Source organism: Paramisgurnus dabryanus, chromosome 1 (assembly GCF_030506205.2).
Source record: "Paramisgurnus dabryanus chromosome 1, PD_genome_1.1, whole genome shotgun sequence".
In the NCBI taxonomy this organism is placed as follows: domain Eukaryota; kingdom Metazoa; phylum Chordata; class Actinopteri; order Cypriniformes; family Cobitidae; genus Paramisgurnus; species Paramisgurnus dabryanus.
The window spans coordinates 25,810,261-25,827,379 of NC_133337.1; the positions used below are offsets into that span (position 1 = coordinate 25,810,261).

The 17,119-nt window shown below is 36.1% G+C and overlaps 1 pseudogene; it reads left to right on the forward strand.

Moving 5' to 3' along the window:
- Nucleotides 1–7,243, forward strand: part of LOC135779265 (C-type mannose receptor 2-like) — a 10,670-nt pseudogene extending 3,427 nt beyond the window's left edge.
- Nucleotides 7,244–17,119: the final 9,876 nt, after the last annotated feature.

Below are 17,119 nucleotides of genomic sequence, written 5' to 3' on the forward strand. Positions count from 1 at the left end.
TAATTTTTACAGTAAGGAATTTGTACTTTTACTCAAGTATGGCTTTCAGCTACTCTTTACACCTCTGTGGAAAGGTCTAAGCCTCTAGAATACAGATATCATCAAAAAAATAAATTATGTAGGGAGAGTAATTGATTCATTTATGATTAGAGTGTGCCTCAAAATAATCCGGCTAAATGTCACTGTCCCACCAGCGGGACGCCTACAATTATTCTGTGTTTTGAATATAATTTCTTATCTAATCATGTCAAACTATATATCGTTGGAAAACGCTAAGAATGTTGTTTTCATTTGTCATCATAATTTTGGGAAAAGACTGACATAGTACTTTTAAAAAAAAGTCATTTTTTAAAAGGTCACAAGCCCTAAAGGGGGGCCACATTGTTTTTATATATTTATAACACTAATACCCTATTCTAAGCCTAAAAAACTTTGACAGACTACTATATATCATTAGAAAGCTTTAATAGTAGTTTTAATCAATCATCAGCATTTTGGGGATAAAATTGTGTTGTGAGAGTCATTTTGTAAAAGGTCACGGGCCCACGGCTGGGGCCAATTTGTTTATACATATTTCGGTCACACTTTATTTTACGGCATCACTGTTACAGTGTAATTATACATTTAAGTACTAAGTAATAATCATTAACAACATGTACTTACTATAGGGTTGGGGTTAGGATTAGGGTTTGGTTTAGGGTTAGTTGCATGTAATTATGCATAATTAACTGTTATTACAATAATAATTACATGTAGGATGTGTAACAAAGACACCGTAAAATAAAGTGTTACTCATATTTCTAACAGTAAACCCCTACTCTAAACCTAAATCATGACAAACTATATATCACTGGAAAGCTCTCAGAATGTAGTTTTGATATTTCAAGGTCATCTGATGATAGAAATAATGTAGTGAAAGTTTTTTTGTTACATGACCCCCCCACACACACACCCCATAGGAATGCATATTAATGATTATATATTCATAAAACTATATCCTATTCTAAATCTTCAAAAATGTTTACAATCTACATATTGTTGAAAAGCTCTAAGAATGTAGTTTTCATATTTAAAAACCTTTTTGTGCTAATAATAGTGTGGTGACAGTAATTTATTAATTTGTGACAACAGTATGCAGCAAACTGTTGACAACTAGTGGCCGTTGTTGGTAAAACCAATAAAAAGTGTGACACAAACCTCATTTTTGAGATTTTAATTTGAAATTTGGATCACAACCACTTGAGACTTATTGCTTCGTGTTTACATCATTTCGTTTACATTTTTATGTTATTGCGTTATTTATTATTATTAAAATTAATTTAAACTGCCATAACAATTTTTAGAAACTTCAGTGAAAAACCTTGTCTTCTTTAAACTTCTGCGTGACGCAAATTAACTTTGTGAAATGTACCATTAACTTAGTTATATCACTCTTACTGTGGGTTTACACCAGATGCGAGTTCAACGATTTGCGTGAGTAGATTACATACAAAGTCAATACAAAGATCAGACACAGATGCCCCTCCCATGATGTGAATTTCCGCGTGACTGTCTCGAATGACTAGAATTTCATGCGCGGCTTTTAGGCGCGAGTAAAGCGTCCAACTACGCGCGAATAGCGCGTTTTTGCCGCCACTACCACGGCTGGTGGGAATACACCATTACAACATTCAAACCAGGCATGTACTTCTCACAAACAAAATAGCCACCCCCTCAAGTGTACAAAATGCAAATGGTAGTCAGGTGGGCCAAAAAAGTTAAATATATGATATCCAAAAAGTTACTTCCTGTTTTGTGGGTCAACTCAAGTGTCATGCATAACATATTACTGTGCATGTTATTTACTTACTAGATACTAAAGCAAAGGTATTAAAATTCAAACACACTGCAGTAACTCGTGAGTTTAATAAGTAAAGAGTTTTTGAAGATTCACATCTATACTGTAAGTGTAGTAAGAGTCTGTAATAAATGGGATGCTATGTACTAAGTTGTCCAGTAGAGGGCAGCATAGGACTGTTTATGTGACCTTTTTCCTCTTTGCTACACTAGAGTGAGAGCAGGGTTGTCGTGTCAGTATGTTGTAACTGAGCACCGTGTTAAGATGCAGGTTGTCCGCTCTGCACATGAATAAAGATTTATATTAATCTTTCTCCCTGACTCCACATCTTTATGTACCAAAAGATATTACATAATTGGCGACGAGGATAAAAAGGCACCAAGGAACCAGGCTGAAAATTGTACACAGAGTACAGAGCACGTGCAGAGATAGACACGATGGCAGCGCTTGTAGGAACGGTGAGCCCTTTTGACGGTGAGACACAATTATGGGAGGAATACAGCGAAATGTTGGAGTTTTTTTTTCAAGCGAACGGCATTGAAGACGCTGGGAAAAAGAAAGCTGTGCTATTAAGTGGGGTAGGGGCAACCACTTATAGTTTATTGAGAAGTTTACTGTGCCCGATGACTCCTGGGGAGAAAACTTATGATGAGTTGATAAAAGTGCTCAAAGATCATTACAATCCAAAGCCGAGTGAAATCGTTCAAAGATTTAAATTTAATTCACGCACACGGAAGAATGGAGAGTCTGTTGCTGACTATGTGGCTGAGTTAAAAAAGCTAGCACAACATTGTGAGTACGGGGCAACGCTTTCACAAATGCTGCGGGACAGACTCGTGTGTGGTGTGAATGACGACAGGATGCAGAGACGGCTTTTGTCGGAAGCGGACTTAAACTTTGATAAAGCACTTAACATCTGACAGGCAATGGAATCGGCGAACAAAAATTAGTTTAAAGAAGACCTGGGACAGCTTATAGGCACCACAGCAAAAATTCATGTTAACACTGAAGCCCAACCACGATTCTATAAGCCATGACGTCTACCCTTCGCAGTAAAACCCCTGGTGGAGGCTGAGCTTCAAAGACTGGTGGAAGAGAAAATCATAGAACCAGTACAGTTTTCCGAATGGGCAGCACCCATTGTACCTGTGAAAAAACCAGATGGCTCCATTAGAATTTGTGGAGATTATAAACTCACAGTAAACAGAGCATCCAGTGTGGAACAATATCCTATTCCTAAAGTGGACGATTTGTTTGCACAGTTAGCTGGAGGGCAGAAATTTTCAAAGCTGGACATGAGCCATGCCTATCAGCAGATCATGCTTGATGAAAGTGCCAAGAAATATGTCACCATCAACACACACAAAGGACTGTACACTTACTGTAGGCTACCATTTGGAGTTGAGTCAAGCCCAGCAATTTTCCAAGGCACCATGGAGGGAATCTTGCAAAACATGCCACATGTCACAGTTTATTTGGATGACATTCTAGTCACAGGAACTAGTGAGGAAGAACATCTAAGAAACCTGGACGAGGTATTGTCTCGGTTAAAAAGATGTGGGCTTAGGCTGAAACGGAGCAAGTGTGAGTGCCTGGGAGAGGAGGTGATATTTCTAGGTCACAAAATCAGTGCCGCAGGTGTGCAACCAGTCGCAGAAAAAGTCAAAGCCATCCAGGAAGCTCCCACACCGCAGTCGGTGAGTGAACTGAAGGCTTATTTAGGCTTGTTGAACTATTATCATAAGTTCCTGCCTAGTCTATCCACTTTGTTAGCACCTTTACATGTCCTGTTGAGGAAAGAGACAAAATGGACATGGGGCTCTGAACAAAAAGAAGCCTTTGAAAAGTCAAAAAGTCTTCTGCAGTCGTCAGCCATACTAGTGCATTATGACATAAAGAAACCTATCATTTTGGCTTGTGACGCTTCTCCATACGGGGTCGGAGCCGTGTTGTTGCACAGGATGGAGGATGGCACAGAGCGGCCGATCGGATTTGTGTCACAAACGCTAAATGCAGCAGAGAAGAATTATTCTCAATTAGAGAAGGAAGGTCTAGCTGTCATTTTCGGTGTGAAGAAATTCCACACATACTTATACGGGAGGCAGTTCACCATCGTAACGGATCACAAACCGTTGAGTTCATTATTTAATGAAATGAGAGAAGTGCCACAAATGGCATCGCCACGTATACAAAGATGGGCTGTGGCATTGGGGGGATATGAGTACTCCATTGTTTACAAAGCTGGAAAGGAACATCAAAATGCTGATGGACTAAGCAGATTGCCTTTAACAGAGAAAGGATTAGAGGCTCAAGTGGAGGAAGAAAGGGTACTCCTACTTGAAGAAAATGATGTGCCTCTTGTTAATGCAGGACAAGTGAGAAAATGGACAGACAAAGATGCAGTGTTATCTCGAGTACGAGAGTATGTACTCAGAGGATGGCCAAAGAGAGTGGATGAGTCAGTTTTTGGGGCATATACCAAAAAAACGAGAGGAACTCAGTGTACAGGGAGGCTGTGTTCTGTGGGGAGCGCGTGTGGTCATTCCTCTGCCAGGCCGGGCGGCTCTTTTGAAACAGTTACACGTCAATCACCCTGGCATCACACGAATGAAAGGGTTGGCCAGAAGTTACATGTGGTGGCCACAGATGGACGCTGAAATAGAAAGCATGGTAAAAACTTGTGCCACATGCCAAGAGAATAGAAATTCTCCCCCCTGTGCACCTTTACACCCGTGGGAGGTGCCGAATCTGCCATGGAGAAGAATCCACATTGATTATGCTGGTCCGTGGTTAGGAAGGATGTTTTTGATCTTGGTGGATGCCTACTCTAAATGGCTGGATGTGTACCCGCTAAATAAGTCTACCTCTACTGTAACCATTCAGTGCCTGAGACAAAGTTTTAGCCAACATGGTATACCTGAAATTGTGGTGTCAGATAATGGCAGTAGTTTCACAAGTGCAGAGTTCCAAGAATTTATGACCCGAAATGGCATCAAACACATCACCACATCACCGTATCATGCAGCTTCTAATGGACTGGCTGAACGAGCAGTGCAAACGTTCAAAAGTCTGATGAAGAAGAGCACAGGAGATTCCATTGAGATAAAGCTTGCCAGAGCATTATTCAGTTACAGGATTACACCGCAGTCGACTACTGGGAAATCTCCTGCGGAGCTGTTATGTGGAAGGAAATTAAGGTCTACCTTGGATCTCCATCCTAAAAGTCAGGTACAGGACAAACAGCTGAAGCAAAAATTTTACCATGATCGACATGCCAAAAGGAGACAGGTGACTGAAGGTGATCAAGTGTACACAAAGAACTTTGGTTCAGGGCCTATTTGGATTCCTGGGACAGTTCAGAAACAGACAGGTCCGGTGTCTTGTACTGTGGAACTTGGAAATGGCCCAATAGTGCGTCGACACATAGATCAAGTGAGGAACAGACATGTTGTGCCTTCAGAGGAAACGCTGGAGTTGGAGAAAACATCCGTGACAGAGGGAGTTGAGTTAACATCAATTTCGGGTGTCACGTCCTCCAAAGACACTAATATGGAGCAGACGGAGGAAGCTACCAAGGAGGTCTTAAAATCTGAAACTCCTGTGGTTAAGGACAATTTTGAGTTAAGAAGATCAACGAGACAGAAGAAAACTCCGAGTTAGTTACAGGTTTATGAGTAGTTAGAAGTGAGTTCCCCAGCCACAGGGCAAGAATGCGTCCTGGAACTCACTGGGACGGAGGTAGTCCACCCGAAGTCCCTAGTTAGTTTAGTAAATGCACAAATGTTATAGTTTTGTGTTGTTTTCATATTCAGATATTTAAAATGTCTTACATATGTAAAAAAAATGTGTGCAAATTTCAATTGTTATAACACGATGTGATATAGGTGTAGATATCATAAGTGATTTCCCATATAACAATGTTTATTACTAAAGTAAATAAGTTATGAAGAATAATGTAGATAACTGTTTGAAACTAGTGTTATCTAGGTGTAGGGGATGTAATAAATGGGATGCTATGTACTAAGTTGTCCAGTAGAGGGCAGCATAGGACTGTTTATGTGACCTTTTTCCTCTTTGCTACACTAGAGTGAGAGCAGGGTTGTCGTGTCAGTATGTTGTAACTGAGCACCGTGTTAAGATGCAGGTTGTCCGCTCTGCACATGAATAAAGATTTATATTAATCTTTCTCCCTGACTCCACATCTTTATGTACCAAAAGATATTACAGAGTCAAAGTAAATCATGACAACAATCTTTATTTTCTTAAACAGAGAGCAGTAAAGGATTCATCATTGAGAGTTCTTCAGTATCATGGCAAAACGCTCGGAGTTTCTGCAGACAGCATCATACTGATCTGACCAGTGTGAGGAATCAGACTGAGAATCAACAGATTCAGAAGATCATGAATGACACAAACATATCTGAAGTCTGGATTGGTCTGTTCAGTGACTCATTTGAGTGGTCAGATAAAAGTGAATCTGGATTCAGAGACTGAAGCTCTAATGAACCTAATAATGGTGGTGGTTCTCAAAATTGTATACAAGCCAGAACGCTAGAAAAGGATATGCTATGGCATGACTTGAGTTGCAGTGACTCTGAGACCTTTGTGTGTCATGAAGGTGAGTAATAAAAGTCAATGTGTGTTTGATGACAGAAGTTTCTTCATGATTAAAATGATCTCAGTTCAGTGTTTGTTGTGTATGTTTGTTTTGATCTGATGTGTAGTTTGTGTTTGTTGTGTGCTCAGATAATCTGATATTGATCCAGATGAATCTGAGCTGGTCTGAAGCTCTGAGATACTGCAGAGAGAATCATGTGGATCTGGTTTCAGTTGATTCAGAGGAGATTCAGTTCATGGTGACTAAAGTGATTCATCGATCCTCTACTGAAGCCGTGTGGATGGGGTTACACTATTACTGCCAAATGAACCTCTGGATCTGGATACGAGGAGAGGCCGTGTGCTATCAGAATTGGGCTCCAGGGAACGGAGCAGGACTGATGGACTGCAACACTGAACACAGAGCTGGAGCAGTTCAGTCTGGAGGAGATCATCTCTGGATCAGCCTTCCTCAATCTCACAAACTCAACTTCATCTGCAGCAGAAAATAATCAAATCATTTGTGTCTATCACTTCTTTTTTGTTCTCTGTTAATTTTTTGTTTTGTTTTTAGCATTTGAGTTATGACATATTACAGATTAAATACAACATTATGCCTTAGTTCAGAATCATTCATGTATAATAAACAAAAATATGTTCTATGTTAATCTCGTGACACAATATATTTTCTTATGTTTCTTTAATAACTGTTGAATTATATGAAATGAATGTGTTAGTTATATTTTGGGAGTGGGTTAAAGTTCATGATATTTACTCATCAGATGTCACTTCTGTTTTGTTTTATGTGTGATTAATAAAGATTATGAGCTTATATCAGAGTTTAATGAGATTTATTTCTGCCTCTTAAGTGATTCATAGTTCTGAGAGTTCATCTGATTATTTTATCTCTGACACAGAATTTCCTGTTTGTGTAATTAAATATAGCTAATACTGAGTTTCATCTAGGGATGCAACGATTATAGATTTTGATGGTACGGTTATAGTCTGATAAATAATCACGGTTGTACGGTTATTACGGTTATTATGGACTCAACATTAATGTAAAAATCACATGGAATTTTTTTTAACAATTGCTAAATTCTTTTGTATTTTCAGTTTGTGTATTTTTTGTCCAATTCTTGTACAAATGATAATAATAATAACCTAGCAGGCTTTGACTTAAACAGTATAGGTGCCTTTTGAAACCTGTAGGCTATTCATTTTAATGATCTTTGGAATAAATGTATTTTTATATTTGGACTGAATAAATGTATATTATTTTGATTTGTTTGAAGTATATTAGTAAAATGATAAGAGCCTCTCAAAACGAATAATAACACAGGGTCATCCTGGACTGGCAGCATTAACGTGTTAACTCATGCTATTAATTCATAAATCATTAACGCGTTAAAATAATTCAACGTTATTAAATGCAGTCAGACCACCAGGAGCCCCGCCCGGATTTGATCCCCGAGGAGGAGGTTTTTAATGCTGCACAGACCAATTGGAGTGTGGCTCTTTCACGCACCCGTGCAGGCACGCACGCACACACACACACACACACACACCGATGCACGAACAACCAAGAGACGTGTCACGCGCACATATTCTTTTGAACGCGGAGCTTTGTCATACAGTGCGCTAACGAGCATGTCCCACGCCGCACGCGCCTCTTGGTGGTTCGTGGATCTGGTTTGTGTGTGCGTGCGTGAAACAAAAACACGCGGTGTAGCGGAGGCTTTACGGTTACTTAACCGTGACATTTTAAAGCGCGGTTAATAGTGAAACCGGTTAATTGCTGCATCCCTAGTTTCATCCATGTGTTGATTAATAGTACTTAATAATATCACCACTCATCTACAACACTAAAGGCAGAGAGTTCAACTAAAGCAAACACTGATCAACATAATGATGACTTTAAATGACAAAACATCAACATCTAAACATCTGTTTATTCTTAATAACAGCTTTTATATGTAGATGACAAGAAAGAAACTGGTTTATAATGAGGCAATAGTGTTATTTGTTTAATAACAGTTTTAAAATAATTGAATGTTATGTTTCTAAAAAAATTCCAAAAATTTTAGAGAACATTGAACACAAGAGAAGATGTTTTGATAAATGATTGTAAACACACAGCTGATGGTACCCATTCATTTCCTTAGAAGAAAAAGCAAATAGAAGTGAATGGGTACCAGTCAAAAGTGTGCTTTGCATCATTTATCTAAATATTGCCAAACGTTTTGGGACACCCCTCCAAATCATTGAATTCAGGTGTTCCATTTACTTCCATGGCGTCAGGTGTATAAAATCAATCACCATGCTTAGACAGCTTTTACAAACATTTGTGAAAGAATAGGTCGTTCTCAGGAGCTCTGTGAATTCAAGCGTGGAACAGTGATAGGTTCTCATCTGGGCAATAAGTCCATTCGTGAAATGTCCTCACTACTGAATATTTCGCAATCAACTATTAGTAATATTATAACAAAAAGGAAGCAACTGGAAACAACAGCAACTCAGCCATGAAGTGGTACACTCTCAGAAATAAAGGTATAAAAGATGTCACTGGGACAGTACCCTTTCAAAGAGTTACACCTTTGTACCCAAAGAGTGCATATTAATACTTCAAAGGTACATATTGGCAGTTCAAAGACATATTTGTACCTAAATGGAACATATTAGGACTTTTTTCAAAGAGCACCTATTTTGTTAATAAATTAGCACCTTATTGTAATATATTGGTCTCCCATAGTACATAAATGTGATTAAAAGTTCAACTAATGCATTATTATTCTTATAAATTGCTTACATACCTCACAGATTTTGCCCTGTCTGTAAAACGCTCAGATTTAGTTCCTGTCTCTTTAAAATCCGCCTCCCAAAATGTCTAGTATACTCTGATTGGTCAGATGACTACTCAACTGTTATTGGTCAACTGGGTTCAGCGTGTGTTTGAAAGGTTACGCCCCTGACTATGCGTGGGTTTTCTGGTCCTGAGAATCACAGGCATGAAAGTAAAAAAGCAGTTATATTTCTCTATAAATGATGGTGTCTGTAGTACCTTACCACTTTGAGCTCGATCCAGAGAGTTCAGACGGCCGTTACGGTATAAACAATCTCCGTCAATGAACGCGCTTGGATTTAATTTCTTTAGGTGTCTTTTACTCTGCCAGAATGCTAAACGAAGACGAAAATGTGTTGCAAAGACATTCAAAAGGTAATTATTACATTACTGTGCAAACTATATGGAAAGACCAAATGTGCTGCAAACTCTTCCGCCATACAATATAGTTCTCATTTTTTATCTGCTTAAACTACTACTATGAGTAACTACTCATGTTACCGTCTTTAAATAGGGAACATGGTGGCTTCTAAATTCATCCCTGTTTGGATCCTATAATGAATATGGCTAGGCTAAATGCAAACACATTCACAACATGCTGTACAAAGATTAAGTGCACGCATTGAAAAAGATAGGTATGTATTCATTTGTCTAAGTTGAGGTAAGAACATAGTGACTGTGGTGTTTAAAATGGTGGTATTTTCCTTTAATTTGTGCTTTGGGAAAAGTGTTGTGGAAAATAAACTGAAATGTATAAGTGTCTCCTTAAGTGAAATATTAGATGTGTAAGAAACAGAATAATTATTGTAAGCTTAATAGCTGATCAAACATCTATGCACTGCTCAAATCACATTAAAAACAACTCATCTGCTCATTCTTTATGTTTTTTTTCCACATAATATGAATCTGAATAAACTATGGGATAAGAACACACATTGGAATTATGTTTAGACTAAAAACATCTGTATTTAATCATATAGAGTGTAGTCACTCTTAGTTTAAGATGTGCAGAAATGTTCTTGTATCATCTCAACTTTAAAAGTCCTTGTTACTCTTGTCAATGCTGACCTCTTAAATATGAGAAAAAGCCCTTTTTTCATGTTTGCATGCATGTAATTCAAGATGCATTTATGTTATCTTAATATCCTTTTATATTCTGCTTCTTAACACACTTCTTGTCTTTTGGTATCATTATTTCTAAGGTTCAATGCCAGAGGTATGGAGATCTCAATGTGGTTGCAAGTACAAATTGTAAAGTTGTACCCAGTTTTGTTGGTCCAAAACTATGTGTGCATCACTTTGCATAAAGTAATTTTTCATAAAAGTTATTTTTTGGGCTATTGTATTTGATAGACTGTATTTATGGAGACCCTAACCCTAACAGGGTGGAGAGAAGGGTACGGGATCGGCAAAGGACCTCAAGCTTGGATTCGAATTCAGGTCTCCAAAAAATGGCTTTATTGGCATGGTAAAGAAGGATCTTTACATTTCCAAAGCATAGATACATTAAATAAACAATTTACAAAGAGATATACGTAAAATAAGAAGGAAAAGGTATAGATTATATCCATGAGTCTGTAGTAGGTGATACTTTAAAGGAGAATAAAGTCATGTCTTTTGTACAAATGTTATTCAGTTTTTTGGTTGTTTCCCAGTCATGGTTCTGTTCCACTTGTTGTCCTTTTCTTATGAAAGGACCTGACAGACAGGTTTGAGCTTATTGAGTTTTCTCCCAGTATGTATGGTAGTTTGTCCTTTTGATGAATAATAACTTCACACAAGGTTGATACCCAGCTAACAATTTTACGTTATAAAAACGTTCCCGGAACATCTTACGAAAGTTTGGAGAACGTTTTTTTTTAACGTTCTTACAACGTTAAAAGCGTCCAGTTTTTTAGACGTGGTATTAACGTAAATGTGTGGTTATAAGAACGTTATTCAAAACGTTTTTAGAAAGGTTCAGTCTGTTGTTATATTAATGGTCTAATAACGTTTAAACGTTATTGAAACGTTCCATTCACCATTATATTCATGTTCTCAGAACGTTTTCCTAACGTTTGTTACAGGTTATAAAAACATTGTTTAAACGTTCTTACACAGTACAAACGTCCAGTTTTTTAGACGTGGTATTAACGTTATTGTTTGGGTACAAGAACGTTTTTAAAAACGTTTCTAGAATGGTTCGGTTTGTTGTTATGTTAAGGTTCTAAGCACGTGTTTCCAAACGTTATTAAAACATTCCACTCACCATGATATTACTGTTCTAAGGACGTTTTTAAAACCGTTCTTGAAACGTCCCATTTGCCATTACATGAATGGTCTAGGAACGTTTTTCTAACGTTTGTAACTGGTTACAAAAAACCTTCGGTTGAAACGTTCTTGGAACGTTAAAAACGTCCAGTTTTTTAGACGTAGTATTAACGTTATGGTTTGGTTACAAGAACGTTTTTAAAAACGTTTCTAGAATGGTTCGGTTTGTTGTTATGTTAATGTTCTAAGCACGTGTTTCCAAACGTTATTAAAACATTCCAATCACCATGATATTACTGTTTTAAGGACGTTTTTAAAACCGTTCTTGACACGTCCCATTTGCAATTACATGAATGGTCTAGGAACGTTTTTCTAACGTTTGTAACTGGTTACAAAAACCTTCGGTTGAAACGTTCTTAGAACGTTAAAAACGTCCAGTTTTTTAGACGTAGTATTAACGTTATGGTTTGGTTACAAGAACGTTTTTAAAAACGTTTCTAGAATGGTTCGGTTTGTTGTTATATTAATGTTCTAGGAACAAGTTTAAAAACGTTATTAAAACATTCCATTCACCATCATATTAATGTTCTAAGGACGTTTTAAAAATGTTCTTAAAACATTCTATTCACCATTATATTAATGTTCTTAAAACGTTTTTCTAACGTTTGTGACAGGTTATAAAAACATTGTTTTAAACGTTCTTAGAACGTTAAAAGCATCCAGTTTTTTTAGACGTAGTATTAACGTTACTGTTTGGTTATAAGAACGTTATTTAAAACGTTTTTAGAAAGGTTCAGTCTGTTGTTGTAATAATGTTCTAAGAACATTTTTAAAAACGTTATTAAACGTTCCATTCACCATTATATTAATGTTCTCAGAACGTTTTTCTAACGTTTGTAACAGGTTACAAAAACATTATGTTCTAAACGTTCTTAGAACGTTAAAAACTATGTTTTGACTTTTATAAACTTTGTTTGGTTATGATAACGTTATTAGAAAGTTTTTAGAACGTTCCAGTCTTGTTATAAAAATGTTCAAATTTTAACATTATAACATTATAATGTTTCATCCCCATTATATTAACGTTTTCCTAACGTTTGCATTACAAAAACTTTGCTGAAGGTTTTTTTGGTTATAAGAACATTATTCAAAACATTTTTAGAGGAACATTCAAGTCACTTGTCAGGGACAGAAGACAACAGAGGCAGAGAGTAAAATCAAACAGTTTATTAAAAGTTGTGGTAAATTGTAATGGTAAAAAAATGAAAGTCCAGGTGAAGAGCAGGCACAAACACACCACCCAGTCACAGGTGTATTCCAGAGTATCCAAATATCCAACACAAATGACGACAATGGCTGAAAGCCTCTGGTAGATAGAGTCAGCTTAGTCCATGCAGCATACAAACATAGCTAGCACTGGACAGTGTGTTTGTGTGTGAGAGTCTTAAATGGTGCAGAGATGATAAGGTGTGCCAGGTGATCGTGATTAGTAATTGGGTGATTTTGATCTGGTGAAGTGAGTGAGGGAAAAACCTGCCAAATCCGTTACATCACTCATATAAACAATGTTTTTTTATATATATTTTAAAAAATAACATTCCTTTCACTTAAATATTCTCAAAGTTTTTGTATGTAAATGTTATTGCAATTATATTTGTCTCTAAAATTCCAATATAGAAATTATAAAATGGAAAGCTAAAAAATTATTCATTAGCCTTCCCACCCCACAGTTGAGTCAAGACTGGATCATTTGAAATAATCAATTAGATTAAAATAAAATGTGACTGAATCACCAGTCATAAGTACCACAGGTAAATTTGTAGTAATAGCCAACAATTCATTTTATAGCTCACAATTTTTGATTTTGATTTATGCCAAAAAGCATTAGGATATTAATCCAGGACTAGGCATTTTTATTTTTCTCATTCTTACATTTACTTAAATTTCTTGAAATCTAGGGCTGGGCCGATACAACTTTTTCCATGTCTGATACCGATGTCGATACCATAACCTTGAGTATTTGTTGATACCTAAACCTAACCAGTTACAAACGTTAGAAAAATGTTCTTAAAACGTTAATATAAAGACAAATTGAAGGTTTCAAAAACGGTTTTAAAAAAGTCCTTAGAACATTAATATCATGGTGAATGGAATGTTTTAATAACGTTTTGAAACACGTTTTTAGAACATTAATATAACAACAAACCGAACCATTCTAGAAACGTTTTTAAAAACCTTCTTGTAACCAAACAATAACAATAATATGTCTAAAAACAGGATGCTTTTACTGTCTAAGAACATTAAGAACATAATGTTTTTATAACCTGTTACGAACGTTAGAAAAGCGTTCTAAGAACATGAATGTAATGGTGAATGGAACGTTTTAATAACGTTTTTAAAAATGTTCTTAGAACATTAATATAACAACAGACTGAACCTTTCTAAAACGTTTTGAATAACGTTCTTATAACCAAACAGTAACGTTAATACTACGTCTAAAAAACTGGACGCTTGTAACGTTCCTAGAACGTTTCAACCGAATGTTTTTGTAACCAGTTACAAACGTTAGAAAAACGTTCCTAGAACATTAATATAATGGCAAATGGGACGTTTCAAGAACAGTTTTAAAAACGTCCTTAGAACAGTAATATCATGGTGATTGGAATGTTTTAATAACGTTTTGAAACACGTTCTTAGAACATTAACATAACAACAAACCGAACCATTCTAGAAACGTTTTTAAAAACGTTTTTGAAACCAAACAATGACGTTAATACTACGTCTAAAAAACTGGACATTTGTACTGTGTAAGAACGTTTAAACAATGTTTTTATAACCTGTTACGAACGTTAGAAAAACAATCTGAGAACATGAATATAATGGTGAATGGAACGTTTCAATAACGTTTTTAAAAACGTTATTAGACCATTAATATAACAACAGACTGAACCTTTCTAAAAACGTTATTAAAAAAATGTTTTTAATAACGTTCTTATAACCACACATTAACGTTAATACCACTTCTAAAAGACTGGACGCTTTTAACGTTGTAAGAACGTAAAAAAAAACCTTTTTCAAAATTTCGTTAGACGTTCCGGGAACGTTTTAATAACGTAAAATTGTTAGCTGGGGTACTCCCTTCTACAATATTCGATCTGGCCATTTTTGCCAATATCGGACTAATATCGATACTGCATATCGGATCGGCTCACCCCAATTTAAATCCCCAGAAGATACATTTTTATGCTAACATTTTTAGAATATTCCACTATGCAATGGTAATGTTGTAATGCTTACAATACAAATATAACGTTTTCAATGCTACCATTGTAAGAAAGTTACATTGCATACACAATGGTAACGTTTTCAATGCTACAGTTTTAAAAACTTAACATTACATACACAACAGTAACGTTTTCAATGCTAGGGTATGAAGAACGTTCTGCTCACTATGCAATTAAAACGTTGTCAATGCTACCCTTTTAAGAACGTTACATTACATACACAATGGTAACGTTTTCAATGCTACAGTTTTAAGAACGTTACATTACATACACAATGGTAACGTTTTTAATGCTAGGGTGTGCAGAATGTTCTGATAACAAAGCAAATATAACGTTTGCAATACTACCGTTTTAAGAATGTTACATTACATACACAATGGTAACGTTTTCAATCTTACTGTTTTAAGAACGTTACATTACATACACAATGGTAACGTTTTTAAGGCTAGGGTGTGCAGAATGTTGTGCTAACAAAGGAGTTTTAACGTTTTCAATGCTACAGTTTTAAGAACGTTACATTACATACACAATGGTAACGTTTTTAATGCTAGGGTGTGCAGAATGTTCTGATAACAAAGCAAATATAACGTTTGCAATGCTACCGTTTTAAGAATGTTACATTACATACACAATGGTAACGTTTTCAATCTTACAGTTTTAAGAACATTACATTACATACACAATGGTACCGTTTTTAGTGCTAGGGTGTGCAGAATGTTCTGATAACAAAGCAAATATAACGTTTGCAATGCTACAGTTTTAAGAACGTTACATTACATACACAATGGTAACGTTTTTAATGCTAGGGTGTGCAGAATGTTCTGATAACAAAGCAAATATAACGTTTGCAATACTACCGTTTTAAGAATGTTACATTACATACACAATGGTAACGTTTTCAATCTTACTGTTTTAAGAACGTTACATTACATACACAATGGTAACGTTTTTAAGGCTAGGGTGTGCAGAATGTTGTGCTAACAAAGGAGTTTTAACGTTTTCAATGTTACAGTTTTAAGAACGTTACATTACATACACAATGGTAACGTTTTTAATGCTAGGGTGTGCAGAATGTTCTGATAACAAAGCAAATATAACGTTTGCAATGCTACCGTTTTAAGAATGTTACATTACATACACAATGGTAACGTTTTCAATCTTACAGTTTTAAGAACGTTACATTACATACACAATGGTACCGTTTTTAGTGCTAGGGTGTGCAGAATGTTCTGATAACAAAGCAAATATAACGTTTGCAATGCTACAGTTTTAAGAACGTTACATTACATACACAATGGTAACGTTTTTAATGCTAGGGTGTGCAGAATGTTCTGATAACAAAGCAAATATAACGTTTGCAATACTACCGTTTTAAGAACGTTACATTACATACACAATGGTAACGTTTTCAATCTTACAGTTTTAAGAACGTTACATTACATACACAATGGTACCGTTTTTAGTGCTAGGGTGTGCAGAATGTTCTGATAACAAAGCAAATATAACGTTTGCAATGCTACAGTTTTAAGAACGTTACATTACATACACAATGGTAACGTTTTTAATGCTAGGGTGTGCAGAATGTTCTGATAACAAAGCAAATATAACGTTTGCAATGCTGCCGTTTTAAGAATGTTACATAACATACACAATGGTAACGTTTTCAATCTTACTGTTTTAAGAACGTTACATTACATACACAATGGTAACGTTTTTAAGGCTAGGGTGTGCAGAATGTTGTGCTAACAAAGCAGTTTTAACGTTTGCAATGCTACCGTTTTAAGAACGTTACATTACATACACAATGGTAACGTTATTAATGCTAGGGTGTGCAGAATGTTCTGATAACAAAGCAAATATAACGTTTGCAATGCTACCGTTTTAAGAATGTTACATTACATACACAATGGTAACGTTTTCAATCTTACTGTTTTAAGAACGTTACATTACATACACAATGGTAACGTTTTTAATGCTAGGGTGTGCAGAATGTTCTGATAACAAAGCAGTTTTAACGTTTGCAATGCTACCGTTTTAAGAACGTTACATTACATACACAATGGTAACGTTTTTAATGCTAGGGTGTGCAGAATGTTCTGATAACAAAGCAAATATAACGTTTTAAGGACGTTTATTAATTGCAGATAACGTTAGGGAAACGTTCTACTAATGTTATTGCAAGAACGTTTTTGGATAACTTTGGGAGAACCTTTACAGAACGTTAGCCAAAGTTATAAGAACGTTCCCTGTTAGCTGCGTACTTATCTTATGAATGAATGTCTGAATGCAAACCTTAAAGGAGTCATATTG